At 39.1% G+C, this 22,869-nt stretch overlaps 1 protein-coding gene across 4 annotated transcripts in view; it reads right to left on the minus strand.

The window, feature by feature from the left end:
• LOC131430684 (O-acyltransferase like protein) overlaps positions 1-22,869 on the minus strand; it is an 812,547-nt gene that overhangs the window by 472,789 nt on the left and 316,889 nt on the right. The gene's annotated exons all lie outside the window — the stretch shown is intronic.

Here is a 22,869-nt window from a genome sequence, read left to right on the forward strand (position 1 = left end):
CATCTTTGGAGGGTATGTAACTTTATACTCTTTAATGAAATGTTCCGAAGAGACAATATCATTCGCGTGTTTCAAATTATTTACCACAACACGAATTTTATCGTTATTTACTTTTATGATCTCTTTGATTGAAGAGTATCGTGATGTCAAACCTTTATTAATTTGTAAAATGTTTAATGGCTTTGATATACGTCTAAAAAAGACTATCCAAGGCCCAGAAGAGCTCTCCTGATATTTTTTCGTTCGTGGGGGTATCGGATTCATGCTAGGATTTACGTCCATGGATTCATCCATCACATTAAAATTTGTAATCAAACTTTAAAATAAAAAATGAAACCAACACTACACAGTACTCAATCAAAAGGAAAAGAAAAAACTTCTACCTTAAAATTGTTGTCTATCTCCGTTGCACTGCCGTGTAGATCCTCGTTGCTCTAGATGTTCTTGTTGGTTGCTGATTGTTGGATGTGATGCTACTGCTACCTGACATCCAGCACCACTCGATTTCCGATTTACTTTTGTCTTCGACAGCTGTAACCAGCGCAGGTCACCGGTGTATACCTGCGTGTTGTATGGCAGTGGAAAGACCGAGTTGTCTTGTCTCCTTCTTCCTTGTGCTCCGCACCGATATGCTTCTGCACCGAAGTGCCTTCGCACCGGTGTGCCTTTGCACTCTCCTGCTTCTGTGTGCCTTTGCACTCTTCTTCTTCGATGTGGCTTTGCACTCTCCTGCTCAGCACTTGTGGCTGTATATTGTGGCCTGGGTAGAGCTTGGGAAACGCCCTTTGTTGTTTCCTTCACCAGCTTGGCCCAGCACTAGGGCTCTCTTATGCAGCACGACTATACGTTTTAACGGCTGCTGCCAACAGGTCTTTACCTGTAGTTCAACCGTTGTCGTATTTAACGCGTGTAAACTAACCAGCGTTATTAAACTGTACGCTTCTATACACAACCTTCTCGGTTGAACGGCTATTACTGAATGATGTTGTTTAATTAATAATTAGTGTCGTATGCACCGAATCAATTTACCCGAACGGCACTGGTTCTACGCTAATTGTACCTGGGAAGAACAATTTTTTGTTGTACTGTGGCTAGGCTGCTACAGTACCCCTTCGATGCTGGGGATTGGAATACCTCTACGCTACCACTGCTTGACCTATCAACGGATAGGAGGTAAGGCCGCTCCCCAACATTTTGGTCCTTCGAGCCGAATCGGAACCTTGGAAATGGACTCGATTCGACACAGGGTCGACGCTGGTACCACTACGACGCTCAAACCGCCATTGGATAATTCAATCCGCGCCATTGGTCTATTGGACACCGCTATTGTTATATTCAACATTGCCCATAATTTGCCTATTGAAAACCACGCTTTAGAGTTGGCGCTACTTCGGTTGGAGCGCCATTCTTTCTGGTTATTTTCACGTAGCTTGGACTTTATGGAGTGCATTTTTGTCCAGGTTAGTGAATCCTTTCAAGCTATATGTCCTACCAAGCTTCGATAATCCAACAAGCTAACACATGTTTTTTCATCTGCTAAGTGATGTAAAACTGCTCACTGGAGTGGTTGTATTCACCGTTGGATTGAATAGAAATTGTCAGAGGTTGGCAATTTGCTACTCTCTTTTCGATCATACAAGAATCGGAAGGCATCGCTACAACTGAAATATCACAGGAGATATCACACATCATACAACTATCACGAGGACATTCGTGTTACGAAGAGGTGGCATCGCAGTATTTTTTCAAAGGTAAATTTACATTTAGTATACTGCCGAGGGAAATACATAATTTTAATTTTGCATCGATCCTCTTCGTTTTTTATCATTATTTTGGAGCCCTGGTTGGCTTTTGGGCAAAAACAAGCCTGCGGTTTGTTGGTGAAGTTTTTTAATTTGGCTTAGTTGGAATATGGCAAATGGTGCCGTTTATTGTTTTGGTGGTGAGTTGCCATGGTACATGCTCGGCCGAAACCGGAGTTATTCAAATACTACACCACATACTTTCCTCTTCACTCATGTTTATGTAATCAAGTTTAACTACTCACGGACGGTTATTTATATCAACACGGAGCCTATGAAGATAATAATTCCACAGCGCCAATATATTTTTGTCGGGTCAGTAACTTCATGCAGTATATGCCTAGCGAAGCTAGGTCTCTTCTCAGATAACTACACCGATTATCCCTCTTTCTGTTCATCGTTACATCGTAACATACCGATGCCTGCTGCTGGAACATCGACAACCAGGAAACCACCGTCAATGCGGGCGTTGACGGCAAACTGAAAGAAAATCAGCTAATCTTCAGCGATATTTGGCAATTTGTTCAGTCATTCAAGGAATCCTGCAAAGTTACCGAGGTGAAGGTACGTCTTGGTAAGTTGGAATAAATATGGGAAAGTTTTAATGAAGCCTTTGTCGAAATCCTATCCCATGATTTATGAAAAGGAGCGTATGGAATTTAGTGACAACTATTATGAGATCAAGGCATTCCTAATGGAAAAGGTCAAAATGTTTCAAGAACCACAAGCGTTAGAACAGTCTTTGCGATCAGGTAAGCGATGCAGTTGGTCACAGATCAGAATGGTTGAGTTTTCGAGACCTATTCACTTCCCTGAATCACTGGAAGGTAGACTTGCCAGAGGTGGAAAAGTTCAATTACTTAAAGGGTTGTCTCCAAGGTGAACCTAAATCCTTAATCGACCCTCTTCAAATTACGAATGAAAATTATCAAGTGGCATGGGAAATGCTGTTGAGGCGATATAACAACAGCAAACAATTGAAAAAGCGGCAGATCCAGTCGCTCTTCAATTTACCTACGCTTTCCAAGGAATCAGTAGCCGATTTGCATACCCTCGTGGAAGGTTTTGAGAGAATCGTACAAACTCACGATCAGATTATTCAACCGACGGATTATAAGGATTTGTTGCTAGTTAACATTCTGACTACTAAACTGGATCCAGTCACGCGAAAGGGTTGGGAGGAGGGAATGTCAATCATCATACCTTAGTTTACTTTAAGCCGGAAAGGAATAAGAATCCAAAGGTTACAGTAGTTGCTGAGGACAATGATTCACCTACAGTCGAATCACCATCAAATCCATCTCCCACTCGAGTGGCTAACTTGGCAACCAGTTATATGTGGGTAACGGTTGCGGCTCACCAGTATGCTACGCAAGTTATTCTAGCAACAGCTGTCGTCTTAATAGAGGATAACACCGGTAATCGATTACCAGCTCGGACTCTACTGGATTCTGGTTCAGAAAGCAACTTTATCACAGAGTGGCTAGCACAGCGGATGCAATTTTCTCGCGATCGTGTAGATATTTCGATAATAGGAATCGGTCAAATAAAGACCAAGGTAAAGGACAGGATACGGTCACGAACATCTGAATTTTCTTGAGTGCTAGGATTTTTGGTTCTTTCTAAGGTTACGGTAAACCTTCCAAGCACCACCATCAACACGGATAGATGGTCGATTCCGACAGGAATTCAACTGGCCGACCCAGCGTTTTATGAGTCGCAGGTAGTGGAATTCGTACTTGGAATTGAACCATTTTTCGAAATTTGAAACCGGTCGAAGAATTTCAATTGGTGAAGGATTATCAATATTGAACAAATCTGCATTCGGATGGTTGATATGCGGTGATATCGCGAATCCGAGCCAATCTTCACATATTAGCTGCAATGTGTCCACATTGGAAAGTCTCGACGAAATGTTGTCTCGATTTTGGTCATGTGAGGAAGTCGAATTAAGCAACCCACTTTCACCAGAGGAAAAACGCTGTGAGGAACTGTTTTTGCAATCCGTTCATAAGAATTCTAACGGTCTCGTTTTGGCAAAGCCACAGTATATCGGCTTTGCCAAAACGAGAAGACATATCCTCTAGGTCAGGCGAGTCTAGAGATATAGCTTATCGACGTTTACAGGGAACTGAATGTAAGCTGGCGAAGAACTTAGGACTACGTGATCAATACTCGGCATTCATGGAGGAATATGTATCATTGAGACATATGCGCAAGGTCGATGATGCTTAATCTGGTTCGGTTTAACGGTGCTATTTACCTCATCACCCAGTGATCAAAGAGTCCAGCACGACTACTAAGGTTCGTATAGTATTCGATGCCTCCTGTAAAACGTCTTCGGGAACCTCACTCAACGATGTGTTGCTGGTGGGACCAGTGATACAGGATAACCTACGCTCAATCACATAACGGAGTCGGACCAAACAGATTATGCTCGTGTCAGATGTGGAGAAAATGTTTCATCAGATCAATTGTTTGCCAAGAAGATAGTGCACTCCAATGCATTCTTTGGCGGGAGAGACCTACGGATAAGGTTGACACGTAACACATGGATCAATAAGTCCCGATACTAAAGCAGAGATGGCGCTCGTAGTAAACCAGTAACCACGTCTTTCTAGAGTACTAACCTTTGCTTGAAACGGGTCAAAATTTTAAGTCGATCCGACCAGAAACAGCTGAGTTATCGGGGTTGGAGTAAAGTCGTTCTGTAGTTTGTTTAAAAAATGGAAAAAACCGAGTTTCGACTTTTGATAAAACATTGTTTTTTAATGGGTAAAAACACCGTGAAAGCGAAACAATGGATTGAAAAATGTTATCCGGACTCTTGTCCATCAAAAGCAACGATTTGTCGGTGGTTCGCCGAGTTTAAACGTGGTCGTACCGACACAAATTACGCGGAATGCTCGGGTAGACCTGTGGAAGCCGTTACACCGGAAAATGTGGGTGAAGTGACCAAAATTATAATAAAAGATCGTAAAGTGAAGCTCCGTGAGATTGCTGAGATGACACAGATATCATATGGAAGTGTATTTACTATCCTTCATGAAAAATTGAGCATGAAAAAGGTTTTTATCAAGTGGGTGCCGCGATTGCTTTCGATGGAACAAAAACAGCAACGAGTCGATGATTCAGAAAGCAGTTTATCGTTATTTACTCGCAACAAAAAAGATTTCTTGCGTCGTTACGTGACCATGGACGAAACATGGATACTTCACTACACTTCAGAGTCGAAGCGGCAGTCATCTGAGTGGCGCACAGCTGGCGAAAGCCGTCCGAAGCGTCCGAAAACGCAGCAGTCAGCTGGCAAAGTCATGGCGTCAGTTTTTTGGGATACGCATGGCGTGATTTTCATTGACTACCTCGAAAAAGGTAAATCGATCAACAGTGATTATTATATTGACTTACTGGTGCGTTTGAAGGAGGAAATCGCAAAAAAACGACCGCACATGCAGAGAAAAAAAATCCGCTTTCATCAAGACAATTCACCCCGCCACAAGTCGATGAAAGCAATGGCAAAATTGAACAAATTTCGCGTTGATCTGCTTCCCCACCCCCCCATACTCGCCAGATTTAGCCCCCAGTGACTACTGGCTCTTTGCATATCTTAAAAAAATACTCCAGGGAAAAAGATTTGGCTCAAATGAGGAGGTCATCACTGAAACTGAAGCTTATTTTGAAGCGAAAGATAGTATTTTTTATAAACATGGTATTGAAAAATTGGAAAAACGTTGAACCCTAAAAGGATATTATGTTGAAGAATAAAAAAAATTTACAAAAAAAATGTTGTTTCCATTGTTAGTCTCGGGACTTATTAATCCATGTGTTATGAACTAGGCACAGTGACATATGGTACCAAATCCGCGCCATTTTTAGCCACCAGGATACTTCATCAGCTATGATAGCCAAGGGAGGATTTTGATTAAGAAAGTGGGCGTCGAACTGCTCGTTCATTTTAGACGGTGTTCCTGAGGAAGATCGCGCGATTCGAATATCGAAAGAAATCGATTTAGATCCAGACTCGTTGATAAAAACCTTAGGATCAACATGGATGCCAGTGACAGACACGCTCAAGTTCCAATTCGCGATTCCCGCGTTAGAAACTGGAAAGGCACTCTCAAAACGCTATATATTATCTACGATTGCCACACTGTTCGACCCATTGGGGCTGCTAGGAGCAACTACTACTTCCGCGAAGACTTTCATGCAACAATTATGGGCACTGCGAGACGAATCGAACAGCAGAGTAAGTTGGGATCCACCACTACCCTCAACGGTGGGTGAGTCGTGGATACGGTATCATGAACAGCTTCCGGTTTTCAACCAATTGAGGATTGATCGTTGTTGAATAATCCCAGAAGCAGTAATGATTGTGATTCACTGTTTTTCGGCTGCTTCAGAGAAGGCATATGGTGCATGTTTGAACTTACAGAGTCAGAATGCGAAAGGAAAATTCAAGATGCGATTACTTTCATCCAAATCCAAGGTTGCTCCATTAAGGTGAAATGTAGCATCATAAAATGCGCGCAAAATTTTATCCGCTTCAGTTGAACGAACCGTCGCACAAAGCATACCAAGAAAAACGGACACATAGAAACAAGAACTTTTTTCAATGATTGAGCGCAGTGGGTTTACCTCTCGTTATATTGGCTTGTAAGAAAGACTGGACGTAATTGATTTTTGAATCCTTCACATTTTGAATATATGCTAATTCAATCGTTATTGTTAGTGATTACTCTTACACTAGAGCTATAAACCATGAGTAATTATGAATGACTAACATGATGTTATCTGTATATGTATTGACCAACTTGCTAACCATGTATATGCCTGTTGTTTTTCAATGTTTATCACATTGTTTTTGTATCACGATAATACTTGGTTTCTATTTCATTCAGTAGCTTGTCAATGATGAAGTTATAGTTTTGCTATAAAAATTGCTACAATCTAAAATAATACCTGTTATACGATATCACACAACGCCAGCTTTTATTGCTTCAGCAACATCAATGCATTGAACTCAACAGAATTGGACATTATTAGCATTATAAATGACAGTAACTAAAAAAAGAAATGATTCCTTACAAAACCCATTTTATTGTATTCAACTCGTTTTTATTTCAACACAAGACCCAATGCTGCATAAATTCGCGTCATAATTTTAAATGTAATTTTTGCTCACGATATAATGCCCCCGTGCCCACCGTGCATTTCTCACACCACCTCAATACGAAACAGCAGCGCGAAAGCAATAAAAAATGCGGAAAAGTTTACGTAAACTTTTTCAAATTTCGGTTGTTTTAGCTAATATTTTATAATTTTGAGTTGCATTTTCAGATTACCGTTTATACATTTCAAAAACCAATTACGGCTCGACAAAGCTAAATTTCAAAATTCTAAGAATACTTAGTTATGATAAATTTGATTTCGAAAACTTAAGTGTTTTTGGTTTTTCTAAAATCGGTCTAGTTTTTGAATAATTGATCAAAAACGCGATTTTCGCATTCCGCTACATTTCACCTTAAAATGTCAAACCATACCAAGACTGGAGCTCTGCGGGGCATTTTTAGCAGCTCAGCTTTACGGGAAGGTTAAAAGGTCTATTGGAATCAACGCGGAGGCTTTCTTCTGGACATATTCGACGTGTGTTTTACATTGGATTCAGGCCATCCATACCACGTGGAGTCCTGCTAATCATACAGCAAAAATTCAAACGATTACGGAGGGTTGTCAGTTGCGGCATGGACCAGGAATTCAAAATCCTGCCGACCTGATATCCAGAGTAAGCAGCATCCCAAGGATATTATCCTAAACGCTTTCTGGTGGCAATGACCGGACTGGTTGGAAAAAGGAGAATATGATTGGCCTAAAAGCATCAAGAACAATCCGTCAGACGAGGGAGAGGAAGAGAAACGGTGAACGGCAGTTATTGGTACAGTTTCTGTTTAGACTAATTTCAACCAAGAGTACATCGGGAAATTTTCATCGTACAACAAGCTCATTCGTCTCACGGCATATTGGTTACGATTGATCAAGTTGTTGCAATTACCAGCAGAGGATAGACATAACGAAGGATTTCTTACCACAGAAGAATTGAAACAGGCGGAATGCACACTTGCCCGCAGAGTACAGAAGGAGGTTTTTCTAGATGAATGGAAAACTTAGTCTATGGGAATTGCTTAAGATCAGATAATCAGATTAGGAGGGCGACTGAAATATGCTCACGGATCAGAAGATACCAAACACCCAGTTGTTTTACCCTCACGGCATAAATTTACTCACTTGATTCTGCTACAATAAGACGAACGACTGCTGCACGCTAGACCGCAGTTATTATTAGCAGCAGTACTACTGCACTTTTGGCCACTAGGAGGAAGGAATGTAGCGAGGCACATTGTGCGGAAATGCTTGAAATGCTACCGTTCAAAACCAACACCGATTCAGCAGTTCATGGTGGACTTGCCACCGTCGAGAGTTACAGCATCTCGCCCGTTTACCCGTTCAGGAGTTGACTATTTTGGCCCCGTTTATGGCAGAACCGCGCCACGGCGAGTTGCTGTCAAGGCCTATGTATCGATTTTCATATGCCTCTGTACTAAGGCGGATCATTTAGAGCTTGCTACAGATCTTTCAACGGACCGATTTCTTCAAGCTCTTCGACGATTTATAGCTAGAAGAAGCAGATGTGTGGATATGTATTCCGACAACGGAATTAATTTTGTGGGTGCTCGAAACAAGGTGAAAGAATTCCTTAGACTGCTGAAGAATCGCAATCACCACGAGGTAGTGTCAAGAGAATGCGCCAAGGATGGCACTGAGGCCAATGGCACTTCGACCCACCAAGCGCAAGACTTTTCGGTGGCCTTTGGGAGGCAGGAGTTCGATCCGCCAAAAATCATCTGCTCAAGGTTGTAGGTGAAACGCCGATGTCGTCAGAGGACTTTAACACCCTGTTAGTACAGGTTGAAAACTGCCTCAATTCTCGCCCCCTAACACCAATGTCCGATGATCCTAACGATCTGGAGCCATTAACACCAGCACATTTTTTGATGCGGTCTACTGATTATGCTCCATATCAATGTCGATAGAACCACAAATGAAGACATCATTTAGTGCAGCACCGCGAGATCACTACAACAGAGATAACCTGATCATCTTTACCATAGTAACTATAGGTAGCAAATCGATTACCGTATCCAAACGTACGTGTGATAAGGACGATCATCGAGTCCGTATATAAAAGAGATGAACGTTTAGCAGCATCCTGCTTTTTTGGCCGATAAAAAACATTGCATCAAGGCGGCGAAGGATGATGATAACCAGATTTCGGAGTAGCAGTTAGTAGTTTTAAGCCAACTCACCGGAAAGCATGTGTGGTGGACCGCATGATAATTTAAACAGTTTAAGTCACACCGTTTATTGTTTAAGGAAACATACAGTAGTTGTTGCATGATGTGTGTACTCTCAATACAGTTCTTGTTTAATTAATAATTAGTGTCGTATGCACCGAATCAATTTACCCGAACGGCACTGGTTCTACGCTAATTGTACCTGGGAAAAACAATTTTTTGTTGTACTGTGGCTAGGCTGCTACAGTACCCCTTCGATGCTGGGGATTGGAATACCTCTACGCTCCCACTGCTTGACCTATCAACGGATAGAAGGTAATTGGCCGTTCCCCAACAGTCGGTGTTATCAGATTTCTATGGAATATTTGAAAATCTACAATTCAATCGTGTTATTCAAGCTGAAAATCTAAAATAGGTCAGCAGCAAACCCAATTGCGAGTGTTTATTTTATTTTATTTTTTTGGTAGTCGTGTTCCATCTCGCGTTGTTAATAGCAATGAGAATAGGAGCTTTTGTTGAAATCATATTGTTTACAAAACATATCCGAATTCTTTCGCCTCCTACTAACAAATCTCCAGTCCCGTGATGCTCGTGGAGATACAGTTGTACCCGCGGTCTCTAGAAACAACATTCCTTCCTTTTCTTCAGTAGCATAGCCTTTTGTGTCGTTATTGATCATTTAAGGAAAAGTTACAGTGAGTGAGTGGGTATGTTCAGTGAAAATGATTTGCTTTTCCCAATAATTCAATAATTTAGTTAGATGGTGCTTTTTTGCCGTGATATTTTGTTCGATATGCACATTGAGTTAACACAATAAAACGACTGTTTTCGATGTATAGTGTCACTATTTCACCGCGTTGTTTCGGTGTGACGCAATCCATGGCAGAAATCATACTAATCAAGGGATTGTTTGTACTTTAACTGGTATAACCTTTAGAGTGAAATACGAGAAAGAGAAGTGAGTTCCACTATTGTAGGTACTTCCGCCACCGGAACCCGAGAACTGGTATAATCGATGTCGGTTCGTATGGTCATCAACTAACATTTTATTTATACGATTTTATACGATTTCGACATTGTAATCTAAACAACGGTTGGTGCAGTGGTCATGGTTCAGTGTATACCAAGTTGATATACATTCTAATCTTTTGCTCCTCGAATAATCGAAATTAAATAGTGCAAATTGTAATACACTCTAAAATCACCTATCGTGAAAGTGAACTAATGTGGTTCCAATACGAGTGATATAGTCTATATATGTCCCACAAACTACGTGGGGCACTTATTTTCTAAAAAAGTAAACCGTTTGCAAACTCAACAACCCATCTTTTCTGACACGGACATCGAAGCCGGTAGTACTCACGAACACTCACATTCTGACGTTTAACTGCTTTCATCACAATGACGACGACGACGAATGACATGTGACGCCGAAGTTTGTTTTGGTTCCTCCAGTTTGCGTGACAACAAAGTAGTTTGCCGTTTCTGCTCGAAAAATGTTGATGTTAAGTACGCCAATTTGAACAACTCGCTCGTAAAATCGATTCGTGACTGCCCAGGAGTTTGCTGGATGTGCTCCCAGTGTCGACAATCGTCCAGTTTTTACAACTCAACGGATGAAATTCTACACTTGATCCTTCAACGCACCACATCAACTCTAAAGCACCACAATCCACCACAATCTCATCACGCTTCAGAGAGTATCAGGCAACAGTATCAGGCAAGTCAACATCGAAATTATCTCTAATGTACCGTACAAAGCATATAATCAGTCTCTCTTTAATTCAAAACAATTGAGATGAAATAACATCTCCCCTCGAGTACCAAATGACAATTCCAGAAGCCAAACTTCATCATTGTTAGTAGCCCCAGCACAAGTATCCGTGCCCGTAAATACCGACAATTGGTACTCTCTTACAAAATTCCTGCCCAGTGAATCCGAAGATAATATTATCAGTTACATCAAAACACGTACTTATTGCAACCGTGAATCCATCAAGTTTATAAAACTCACTCGCCAAGATCGCAATGAATGAAGAACGACCACTCTCTTTCATCTCATTCAAACAAAGTGTTCCTGCCTTCCTGGAACAGCACATCACTATTGGCCACAGGGTGTTACGATCGCTCCTTTTTAAGAACGGAATCCCTATCGCAACTTAGCAAGACCGCCTACAAATCATGCTATACATCTCACACCGAGCTCAAATCGTCTTCTGCGAATTAAAGACATTCCCAACAGTAATTTTCAAATTCAATCAACACGATCGTTTGTAATAGCTTCACGTCGAATTCGACAACCCTTCACCGTCCGTCTGCTCCGCACCCAACGGCGGCAGTGAAACAAACTCTAACAACGTTTGTTTAAACTACTACTATAAGAATGTTAGTGGAATGAACAGCTCTCTCTTTGATTTCCATCTTGCTTGTTTTGACGGTGCATATAAACTTCATGTATTCACCGAAACGTGGCTGAATAGCAATACTCTTTCGAAAAAGATTTCCGGTACCCGTTATACCGTGTATAGGCAAGACATAAACGAGTTGAATAGTCGTAAACACAGTGGTGGTGGCGTTTTAGTTGCCTGTCGATCGATTTTGAGTCCCGTCTTTTGTCATTTTCAAGCGGTGCAATTGCTCAGCAAGTTTGGATCGCTCTCGCTCTCGCAAATTACACACTCTACTAATGTGTACTTTACTTCCCACTCTCGCTACAATAACTGTACTGTGTTAATTGTAGCAGTTGCCGAGGAAAGCTATTACGATCTCAAGAAAGGTGATTTCGCCGCTATGAATAATTTTTTTCTGAGCCTGAATTGGAACTGTTTACTTTCAGATAATGACAGTAATTCTACTGCTCTATTATGGACGAATATTGTGTCGTATGCTATTGACCAATTCATCCCTGAAAAAATATATCGTAAATCTGTTCATCCTCTCTGGTCGAATCCCACTTTAAAACGTTACAAAACTGCCAAACGATCAGTGCTAAAAAAATTAGATGAACGACCTTCTTTAATTCTTAAAACACATTATGCTCATCGCAATAATCGCTACAAACGCCTGAACAAATCGTTTTGTTGCGCGTTTCAACGTCGCATCCAAAAAATTATTAAAGTCAACCCTAAACACTTTTGGAACTGCCTGAACGAACAGAGAAGAGAATCAGGATTACCGACCTCAATGAGGCTCGACGGCATTGAATCATCTACCACGCTTGGAATTTGCGATTTGTTTCGCAAATATTTTAGTAGTGTTTCTCTGATGAACGTCTAACTGATCAAGGAATATCTCCTGCGGCGAATAATGTCCCTCTTCGTGTTCCAATTGGATGTCATCCTATTATCTCAACTGCTACGGTGAGCTCAGCATGTACCAAGTTAAAACGTTCATCTAGTGCTAGACGCAATGGAATCCCATCTGATCTGCAGTCTATTAGTTCCACTATCCATTATATTCAACTGCTCCTTACTTTCAGGAACATTTCCTGAAATATGGATGAAATCCTATGTGTTTTCAGTTTATAAAAAAGGAAACAAGTGTACAGTATCCAGCTACCGCGGAATCGCAGCTTTGTGCGTCGTATCTAAGCTGTTTGAAATTATAGCTCTGGATTTTATAACACATAATTGCTCTAACAATATATCTGAGACTTAACATGGTTTCATGCCTAATCGACGTCTATAAGTTCAGTATTCTATACTTCCTTTATCAAACGTTACAATCATGACTACAAGTAGATTCTATCTACAACGATTTCTCCGCTGCTTTCGACAAGATTAATCATCACATAACAATCTCAAAATTAAATAGACTAGGATTTAACGGGTCATTTCTGAATTGACTTCACGCATATCTTACTGGTCGCGAAATTATAGTCAAAATAGGAGACTATACAACTTTACCATTCACTCCTACCTCTGGAGTTCCTCAAGGAAGTCACCTTGGACCGTTTATATTTCTACTTTATCTCAACGATCTAAATTTTTCGATCAATTGCATGATAGTTTCGCCGATGACTTCAAATTATTTCATGTCATCAAATCCACAGCTGACGCAGAGTTCCTACAAGAGCAGTTGAATAATTTGATTAACTGGTGTAATATCAACATAATGGTTTTGAACACCTCCAAATGTTCCATCATCTCCTTTAGTCGCAAACAGTCTGTGGTCAGTTTCGACAGTAATATTTCACAAATTGTTCTGGAACGTACATCGTCTGTGAAGGACCTTGGTGTCCTCCTGGACTCTAAGTTAAATTTCAAGGAGCACATTGAGTTTACTATCTGCAAAGCCTACAAGCTACAAGGATTCACCTTACGCTTTACTAAAGAATTCGATGATGTACATTGCTTAAAAGCATTGTTCTTTAGTTCGTTCTACGCTCGAATACGCCTTGGTTGTCTGGTAGCCGTACTACCATAACTATATACAACGCAATAAAGCGATTCAACGAAAATTCATTCGATTTGCTCTGCGTTGGCTTCCTTGGAGAAACCCTTGGAACCTTCCAAGTTACCATGCCAGATGAAAACTGATTGATCTCGATTTGTTGTCTGTCCGTCGCGATGTCAGCAAGGCTACGTTTGTGGCTGACCTCCTCCAATCAAGAATAGACTGCTCCGAACTCTTCCAGCATTTACAAATTGTTATCCATCAGCGTAGTCTTAGAAACTATTATTTTCTTAGGATCCCCTATGCTAGAACTAATTATGGGTATAACGAGCCCTTTGCCAGCATGTGCTGAACATTCAACCACTGTTTTAATTCATTCGACTTTAATCTATCACGAAACGTTGCCAAGTAATTGTTCCTAAGGTTACTATCAAATTAGTTTTAGTATTAGTTAGTTTAGAAATACTATGTTTAAGTGAAATGTATCATTTGGCTTATTGTAATCTGTTGATGCAAAAGATGAGGATGTTTTATGCCTGTTGGAGAGCAAGTTTGACAGAAACTAACTCCACCGGGCTTTTCCCAACTCCAAATAAACAAATAAACAAAAATAAACGGTGTAATTTTTTTTGTCGTGAATACGACTTACTTTACTATGGGGTGCCATTTCAAAATTTACCCTCTGACAGAGTGATAAGTTTTTGATCGTGAATATCTCTTGTTGTATCTAACGAATCAACATAATTTTGGCTACATGCCATCGGAAATATGATCACAATTTTATGATAAAATTTTCAGTTTTGTGACGTAATCTCAAATAATTCAAAATTAAACTTTTCTGAAATGTTTGGTATAAACGAGTATCAAAGGTGATAATTCATAAGGCGCGTTTGCCTTTCTCGTATTTTTAAAGCTCATAGCTCAGTGATCTGTGAAAGGATTTATATAGTCTAACTACCAATAGAATCGAAATTATTTAACTTAAACGTGTATAGCAAAAGCAATGAAGTATTTCAATAGTACTCTATTGAAAAACCTGTCTCATTTGACCCATGTCAACACCAGCCAATCAGAAAGCGTTCTGAGGAAGAGAACAAAATATCTGCTGCTGTACAACAAATCGTTTCAAACAGTGTTAAATATCGTAGTAGGTTCCACAATTTGGTTCTTCTGAAAGGCAGGAATGAATCCCGTACAGCACCCTGATAGTTTCTTTCAATGAAATGCAAATCCGAAATGAAATAATCGACATTAAAATTCTGTATGCAGCTATTTTTATAGCCGTTAGGACCGCCCATTAGTGAGAAAGCTACAAACGAAATCACATAAAATGAAACCTCTCAACAAAAATTGAATCAGTTAGGATTCTATCGCCACTGCGAGCAGATGTGTTTTGTGTCGTCTGCACAGCTAGTTTCGCTTTCGACAAGAGCGATTACGTCACAGCTGCCAGTCATTAGCATTGGTGAAAAAACAACGGTGGAGAGCATTACACAAAATCAGCCGTTCTAATGGCTCTAAAAGATTTCTAAAGAACTATTAGGATTTGTTGTTCGCAACTCGAAGGTAAATATCCTCAGTTCAGTGCAAATCTAGAACAGTTTGGTTAGACTAGTGCACATTTCGCTGTGTGAAATTCACAGTAATCGAGATCAATTGAAGCCTTTTTTGCGAAAACGTTCCAGAGTTTAATGTCGTAGAGAATTACGCAACTTGACCCTTCTGAATGCTGGAAACGAATCCCTACAGAATACTGATAGTTTCTTTCAATAAATTATGCAAATCCGAAATGAAATAATCGACATTAAAATTCTGTATGCGGCTATTATTATAGCTGCTAGGACCGCCCATTAGTGAAAAAGCTACAAACGAAATCACATAAAAAGAATCCTCTCAACAAAAATTGAATCAGTTTGGATTCTATCGCCACTGCAAGCAGATGCGTTTTGTGTCGTCTGCACAGCTAGTTTCGCTTTCGACAAGAGCGATTACGTCACAGCTGCCAGTCATCAGCCTTGGTGAAAAAAGGCGGGTGGGTAATGTCAGAGACATAACTGGATGTCGTGAATACGAAAACAACTGACATGTTCCTTAACACTTCCGAATATCAATTAGTTGATCAATTGTATGAAATTGTATGTAGAATTTGAAACGATGCACCTAAACTAAAGTACAGATTAGTTACATTTAACATTCTGAAACACAAATATTATGAAATAATCAGTATAGTTCGTTATAATAAAATAATGGTGGCTCTGAAAAGAACCTTTTTATGAAAGCGTTTGTGATGGAGAGTGATGAGTTGAATTCGAATTCCGATGGATGCCGCTGACTTCCGTCATCTAATTCCAGGCTGAAATGTTGTACGTGGGTACGATACTAATATGGTTGGTGTATGTGTAATTCTCTACGACATTGAACTCTGGAACATTTTTCGCAAAAACAAAGAAGGCTTCACCTGATCTCGATTACTGTGAACTTCACACAGCGAAAGGTGCACAAATCTAACCAAACTGTTCTAAGTTTGCACTAAACTGAGGATATTTAACTTTGATTTGCGAAACTACAAATCCTAATAGTTCTTTAGAAAACTTTTAGAGCCATTAGAACGGCTGATTTTGTGTAATGCTCTCCACCGTTGTTTTTTCACCAATGCAAATGACTGGCAGCTGTGACGTAATCGCTCTTGTCGGAAGCGAAATTGAGATTATTTCACGCAACTGATAATTTTATCAAGAAATTGTGATCATATTTCCGATGGCATGTCGCAAGAATTATGTTGATTCATTAGATACAACAGGAGATATTCACGATCGAAAATTTATCACTCTCTCAGAGGGTAAATTTTGAAAAGGCATCCCATAGTAAAGTAAGTCGGATTCACGACAAAACAACGGTGGAGAGCATTACACAAAATCAGCCGTTCTAATAGCTCCAAAAGTTTTCTAAAGAACTATTAGGATTTGTTGTTGGCAAATCGAAGGTAAATATCCTCAGTTTAGTGCAAATCTAGAACAGTTTGGTTAGATTTGTGCACTTTTCGCTGTGTGAAATTCACAGTAATCGAGATCAAGTGAAGCCTTCTTTGTTTTTACGAAAAATGTGAAAAAGGGGAATACTTGCATAATTCATACAATTGGTCAACTAATTGATATTCGGAAGTGTTAAGGATCATGTCAGTTGTTTTCGTATTCACGACATCCAGTTATGTCTCTGACATTACCCACCCGCCTTTTTCATCTTCAAAGTATATTGCAACAATATTGAGTTCATCAATAGTATACTATTCAAAAGCCTGTCTGAGTTGATCTATTTCAGCACCAGACAATCAGAACGCGTTCTGAGGAAGAGAACAAAATATGTGCTGTTCCATCGATATGAGAAGCTCATTTTGTGAGCAACGGTTACATTAGGAAGACACACACGAGAGTAACATCGGGCCGGCCACACAGTGAAACCACACCAGAAGCCTACGCGCTGAAGTCATCAGTGTACATGCAAAGAATCATCTCGGATCTAAATTCAGATCCTGTTGGTCGTGACAATTCTAAGCATTTTTCATTGCTACAGATCATCATAAAGAATTAGTTGAATGTTCTCTTTCGTACCAAAAGCACAAGATTTATCAAAATGGAAGTAGACGAAATTTGCACCGTCACTAACACATTCAATTACGATTCACGCAATGCGTGAAAGTATTGATATAGAACTTATCTTTATACTAGTATGGGTCTCGTTTGAATCGCCGACCATATCTGTGGGGGATTTCAATATAGATGCTTCAAAACAAGATAATATTGATTTCATGAGCAACTATATGAAGTTGGATATGAACTTTGCTCCTTCACAAACTACTACCAAATGCAGTATATATAAATATGGATCACTTTTGCGATTTACGAGGGGCATCACAGTAAAGTGCGGTGGCAAAAAAGGTTACTTATACACTACAATATTTTTAATGCACATATGACCCAATCAGCACACTGAACCGAACAACTCCGAATATATGGAATATTTCTCGATATACATTGCATGTAATAATAAGCTGAAAATACGGTTTAGAATCGTAATCTGATACTAACTCGGATGAGAACTTTTTTTTTTATAAAAATCCCTATTTATATAAATATATGTGAAATGTGCTCGCAGAACTGAACAAATTAATCTTAATATTAGTTCCAGAGATTTATCAACATTTCCGAATTATGCACAATTTCTTGATTTGAAAAATTACGATTACGGTAATAGAAATGTACAATATCAGGTTGTTTAATAAATAAATAAATGCTCCAAACCAAACAATTTATTATATAAATAAACCGTAATACGCCTCAACGAGAACTATCAATTGAAGTAAAAGTAATAAGTATAACTTGTTCTTTTGCTTACTGTATTGCAATTATCATACTATTTTTTAACATTTTTTCAGCGCTAAACAAACTTTCTATTTGTCGAATTTCGGAATGGTTCGTCTGTTGAATGAAATTCAATTAATTTTTAGAAAACAAATATTGAAATTTCAATTTTTTTCTAAAAGTTTTGACAGTTCACAGCAAGGGGCAGATCGCTTAGTATATGCAATTTGTACTCATAGACAATTTATGAAAATGAAAATTTTCTTTTGCATTCTAACTTTCCCTGAGAGAAAAGATAATGCTAATTTAAATTCAATGTCATGAACGCAATAAAAAAAATGTCGCAATCAAAGTAACTTGTAATACACCGTTCATTTCATTTCAATTTTGTTCTATATATCAGAAGTGATCTGTCAAACATTGCCATCACAGCCTGTAAGTTTCGTCTTTTCAGCACCATTCATAACATTCATTAGTAAAGTTAAATACTACTCCATAACTCTTGAAAGTGAAGACGATAGGTTTAAAAGAGCGTAATTCTACATTGTTTATAAGCGATATTTGTTTTCGTAAAAAAAACATTTAAATATGAAAATGTTCACACCTCTGTTTGGGCATCATGCTCAATTAGTTTTGACATTTCACTTCTAGGTGCACGCTAAACGCAAACTATTAAACATGACTGAACTAAAAGCCTTTTCCGTCACGAGATGGTGTTACCAAATACAAATAATAATACCCCTAAGTCCCATATAAACGAATTGCCAATGTTTGGTTCACAGCATGAACAAGTAAGCCTAGCAAATATCTCCCTTTCGTTGCGATAGTGTGAAAATGTGAAAGGAGATCGTTTCTGGCAACGCTTTATGCTAGTTGCTACGGTGCAAAACAAACTTGTTTGTTTATCGTTGCTGTATTAAACTGCAACAATCAGTCTAAATATCGCCGGCTAATAAGCCAAGAAGCTTTCGAAATGGTGGGAAGTTGCTTAGTAGAGGGATGTGACACACGAACAGGGTCGTCCGAAATTTCGCTCCATAGTTTTCCTAATGATCAAAATATATAAGTAATATGTTTACATATTTTTCACTATAATAAACAGTAACTATAGTGAACTTGTTCTTACCGTTCAGTGTTGCTAGTTTTATAGAAAATTCGTTAAAGTGACAGTGTATCATGACAATGTACCGCACGATGCAAAATGTGTCCTTGAAAATTTGTCGGAGTACTCCGTATTATAATTTGTATTTGGTGTTACTGTGATGTCTTTTTCAATTTGTATTGAATTCGCTAAAGTGATTCATATTGATATATAATATATTTGCTACTACCTTTGGGGGCTCATATTAGCTAGGAACATCAATGTAGAAAGCCGTAGATATATATCATACTTTTCAAATCACAGGCCTATTGTGTCATTGATCCACTCCGCGGATTAATGTTTGCTGCATTGGAAGATTATAGTCGGTTGTGAACGCTACACGTACACCGACCATATCAGTATTGCACCCACGGACAACAGGTCAGCCTGGAGATAGATGACTGAAGTCAGCGGCATCCATCGGAATTCGAATTCAACTCATCACTCTCCAACACGAACACCTTAATAAAAGGTTCAGGGCCACCATTATTTTATTATAAAGAACTATACGAGTAATTTCATAATATTTGTGTTTCAGAATGTTTAATGTAACTAATCTGAACTTTAGTTAAGGTACATCGTTTCAAATTCTTCAAGTAGGGAAAAAGGGGAATGCTTGCATAATTCATAAAATTGGTCAACTAATTGATATTCGGAAGTGTTACGGAACATGCAAGCAGTTTTCGTACTCACGACATCCAGTTATGTCTCTGACATTACCCACCCGCCTATTTTAATTTTTTTTGCACATGTCGTCCTATAATTTCGGAATCGGAAATCGGTTTCGAATAAAATTCAGTAACTTTGTATGGGGTAACAAGACCTTTCATTTAAACCTAAAATCATGAAAATCGGTTTAGCTATCTCCGAGAAAAGTGAGTGCAAAAGAATGTTAAATACATACACACATATACATACACTAATGATTTTTATTGTCAATCGAATATTTCAATCGATCGTCTCCTTCGATCGATTTTTTTTGGTACGTATCCTCCGCATAAAAAAGACCTCAGCGTATTAAAAACCAATATCGAACCCACGAACCCAGACTCTGTTTACCTTGATTCGTTTTTGTCGTGTGATAAGTGGAAAATTTCAGGAGTATTAGTATAGACAGTGTTCTCGAAAATGACGGCTGGTTTGAAACATTACCCTCGGTCTGACTAATTGTATCTGGCTAGACCCCATACATTTTGTATAGAAAGATATATGATATAATATATGTTTATGTTTTTTGTTGTTTTTAATGTGGAACACATGTTTGTTTTCTATATAGTGGTGCAAACTAGAAACTCAAGAAAAATACATGTAGAAATGTGGTCAGGTTTTGAACAATTACAGCTTAGTCAATTTTGTATCAATTATTAATATCATGTCACCATTTGATTGGAAATATTTCTACGCATTGATTTGAATGCTCATAGCCATGTATTTTTAATAGTATATCATTGAAATGTTGATTAATAGCTAGCAGTGTCCTGTTTTGCATGCAAAAAATCTCCGGCATACCGGATTTCCCTGCCATAGTCGACGGTTTTGAAGGAGTAAGCGATATATCAAAGGGCAAGCAGCGCTCTGATTGGTCAATCGTTGTAAAAGCGAAGCTGTTGGAAGCACGCGAATCTATAAATATAAGCAAAATTATAGCTAACGTTTCAGTCCTACACGTAGTTTGCTAGAGGTAGGTTGTTGGTACACAGCAAGACAAAAAGTGCCATAAAACGATTTGAAGCTTTAATTGGTATGCCCTGATCTTGTGTCATGAAAGATTGGATGAAATCCCATATTATGTCGTTTCGCCTGAGAAATTGACAACTACCCCAGTGTAAATTTTGAGTGCATAAGATTAATTTCTGATTTATATAAGATGAACTCGATTGATAATGAGAAAAAGTTTATCGCTTCAACCGAAATCGCAGAATGGTAGTAATGGACGGTAGAGAAACGCTATAAAAATAACTACTTGCATACAAAATTTGAATACAAGCTTGGCGAAAAGAAGCTTAAATATCGATATCTGTATCGCAAGCATATGGAAACATATAATTGCATACATTTGGGCTATTGATGTAATTTCGTCGGCTAAAAAACAAATACAAATCATGACAAATATAGTCCATATTTTGGGTTCGCGTGTTCGGTGTTGGTTCATAATAAAGACTAAGCAGACTCTCGTGCATTTGCGGATTCAAAAGTGTGACGATTAATTGAAAATGTCGATCATTAGAAATTTTGGTTGCCTTGTTCCACATCAATGGCTCGAACAACCTCATGGGGCTGATCCTTGTAGTTTTCTCCATTCCAACCTCCATTAAAGTTCACATCGTACATATACAACTGTTCATTTATAAACATACAAGCATACGTTTGTCTTTATTCTTGCTCTTGCGTTCTTTCTATTCTATTATTAGTATTCTTTGCCCATTCACTGCTGAACATAATTTGTAAACGAACACTTGACCTGAGGAAATGGTACGGAAACACACATTCGTCTGTGTATATATTTTGCGAGTGTTCTGTTAGTATTGGCTGCTAGATTCATCATATCTGCGTATCATATCATATCAGTTTATGCATGAAAGTAGAACGCATAGGACACAAGTGTCAGTAAAATATTATTTACGCTCCTATTTGTTTGATTGTTCACATTGATGCATTTTCCTATAAATTAATGAGTGCTGAAGTCCAGTTTTTATACAACTCACGGTTAGGAGCTATTATACAACGTTACTTAATAACGGACATCAAACATAGCAAACAAATCACCGATGGCGCTTGTCGTGTATAGCAATCTCTATTTACTAACGGAATCAGGAATCAGAACAAATTGGCTCAAATGGCACGTTCCCCTTGATATTTGGAGATTTGTGCCTTGCCATCAATTTGTTTTTGGCATCATTTTCCCGATATATAAGAGGGAAGGATTGAAAGGAAACGGTAAGGGTTGGACTAGGAGGATGGGAAAAATTGACGACTCAGAAACACATAAAAACAGAAGTAAATTCTGCACCCCTAAGGGATGCTGAGCAATCTGCTGGGGATCACATTTAGTGGAAGCAGAAGTAAATTCTGAACCTCTACGAGGTCCCGAACAGTCTGCTGTCAATAAAACCTCCAACCCCCGAGAGGATTTAGAGATCTTACAAAAGCGACACAATTCTGCACTCCCGCAAGAATGCAGAACGATTCGCTGTATGTACGAGCAGAGGTAAATTCGGAACCCCCTAAAGAATGCCAAACAATCTGCTAACCCTATTTAAGGTGAATACAGAAAGAATTCATTCACTCCAGGAAGAACGATGAAGCCTTGTGACTATAGCTCCTTACCACATTGGGTGAGAAACGAGAGAATATCCTTTAATTTTAGCTCCGCATACACACACTCAACCATGTATGGAGAACCAAAAACCCGGATACGTAGTTGCGTCAATGCGAGACAGTTACATATCAGATGATATGAGGTACCATAATCGCATTCACAAAAATCATACGAATAATACTCAGCACGTTGAATAGTATCCAGATGAGTTTGCAATGTCCAATCAGAGCTCTGACCAGAATACTGCAATGATGCTTGGAGAAATGCCGTAGACACTTTGACATTTTCAGATTTAAATCTGGTAGAAATGCTTTTGTCTGAGCGCAAGTTTGCAAGCTGCGCCAGTAGCTGGCATATTTGGATGCAGACCAAGAACGAATCTTGTGCTTTATCCAACTAGTTGAATGTGGTAAAGCTGGATCAGGACCAACGAAATCATTCGTTACACCAGCTCTAGCCAACTCATCAGTCCAGTCATTTCCAGGAATACCAGAATGGCCGGGTA

The sequence above is a fragment of the Malaya genurostris genome, chromosome 2, assembly GCF_030247185.1.
Source record: "Malaya genurostris strain Urasoe2022 chromosome 2, Malgen_1.1, whole genome shotgun sequence".
Taxonomy (NCBI): domain Eukaryota; kingdom Metazoa; phylum Arthropoda; class Insecta; order Diptera; family Culicidae; genus Malaya; species Malaya genurostris.